Consider the following 1,833-nt stretch of genomic DNA (forward strand, 5'->3'; position numbering starts at 1 on the left):
TTTCCCTTTGGCCATGTCAAAAATCAGTTCAGATCTTTAAATACAGACAAATTTTCAAAATCACTTCTTCACTTCTCCACGATCTTCAATGCTATCATCATCCACTTCTGGCCATTTTTCCTGAATGACATCACTTATGTCATCTGTAAAGTCTCCCTGAATGCTGATTTCATCCTCCCCTATTACTGAGGCACCCAGGAGAATTTCTGAGCAAAAATACTTTGTGCTTCTTCAAGATCGATTTCAAAAGTTGCAAGGCCACACACTCTTGTTACATATTTCTTCTTTGCTCTGGGAATTTTGGCTATCTAACCTTCTGTAGTACAGTCTTCTTTTTTTGTTTTGTTTGACCCCTTCCACCTCTCTTTTGTTTCTTCGCTTCCTCTTCCCCTGCTGTTCCTTGACCCTCACTTCTTGTTCCAGCTCGTTCGGGTGAATTTTCTATAGTAAGTTTTGCAAACTCATTTGAAAAATTCTTCTCTAACCATTGTCGACATTTAGCAACATCAGACATATATTCACAGTACTCTGTTGGTAATGAACAGACTCCGCAGTAAAGGATTCGAAGTGGGTAATCTGCATCTAACTTGGTATTGCTCCTCGGGTCTCCTCTGCAATCATGCCCACCGGATTCAGAAATGTCAGCAGCCATTTCAAAACCGGGTGGTCGCACAGTCTCCGCCATCTCCGCGCTCGCCACCACCGCCAGCTGAACTGACACATGAGACTCGTCTTCCCCGGCCAGAGCCGCCCAAGAGCTCGGTAACAGTATTAAATCCAATGAGTCTGTGTTTGGATTTAAAAGTTCTGTAGGACACTGTCAGGGTTGAGAACTACCCTATGCAATACTCATTAGCATTTATACAGACATTTCAATATGCTTTAATTTATTCACTTAATGTTTGGATTCAGATATCCTAGGAGGCATAAGGAATCAACCAATAAAAGCATATTAAGAATAGATATCCACTGCTCTGGGTGTAAAAGGTCAAATCATTATAGAGATAATAATTAATAAGTCATACTAAACAGTTACTAAAAGTTAAAATCAGTTATCAGTTTTGGTATTGATATTTTTAGAGGATGATCCCAATTTGATCTCCCGCTACATTTTAGCTTTTTCAAAACACCGTCTATTTTCTAGCTTCTTACATGTTCAAAGATCAGGAGTGAAATTTAATCACCACTGATTTAACATATTAAGGAAGAGAGGATATGAGAAGTATTTTGAGAGTTCTTAGGAAAACACTTTTAAGGCTTAAAGTCAGACTGAAAAATCTGACGGAGATGAGAAGGAAACCTGTAATTACAACTTGATTTGCTTACTAGAAGTGATATGGGGGGAGGGATAAATTGGGAATTTGGGATTAACAGATACACACTACTATATATAAAATAGATAAACAAGGACCTACTGTATAGCACAAGGAATTATATTCAATATCTTGTAATAACCTATGATGGAAAACAATCTGAAAAAGAACATATATTTATATAAAAGAATATATATTTTATATAAAATACATTTATATAAATTTTTATATATATATATAAAATGAATCACTTTGCTATATACCTGAAACATGGTAAATCAACTATATTTCAATAAAAATTTTTTAAAAATACAAAAGGATTTAAAAGAGGAAGAAAAATAAGTGTATATATAGTACATATTCTGTTACCCAGATCTACCTACTTTTATGTCACCAGCTACTAATATAGTTTTACCATATGCTAACGCATATCTATGGAATCTAAAAAAAAATGGTTCTGATGCACCTAGTGTCAGGACAGGAATAAAGACGCAGACATAGAGAATGGACTTGAGGGCGG

At 35.8% G+C, this 1,833-nt stretch overlaps 1 protein-coding gene and 1 pseudogene across 2 annotated transcripts in view; both read right to left on the reverse strand.

Moving 5' to 3' along the window:
* The window catches only part of LOC112392181 (small integral membrane protein 8), a 33,146-nt gene that overhangs the window by 17,069 nt on the left and 14,244 nt on the right, over positions 1-1,833 (reverse strand). The gene's annotated exons all lie outside the window — the stretch shown is intronic.
* Positions 16-731, reverse strand: LOC112392182 (density-regulated protein pseudogene; annotated as a pseudogene).

The sequence above is a fragment of the Neophocaena asiaeorientalis genome, unplaced genomic scaffold (assembly GCF_003031525.2).
Source record: "Neophocaena asiaeorientalis asiaeorientalis breed wild unplaced genomic scaffold, Neophocaena_asiaeorientalis_V1.1 scaffold248, whole genome shotgun sequence".
Classification (NCBI taxonomy): Eukaryota; Metazoa; Chordata; class Mammalia; order Artiodactyla; family Phocoenidae; genus Neophocaena; species Neophocaena asiaeorientalis.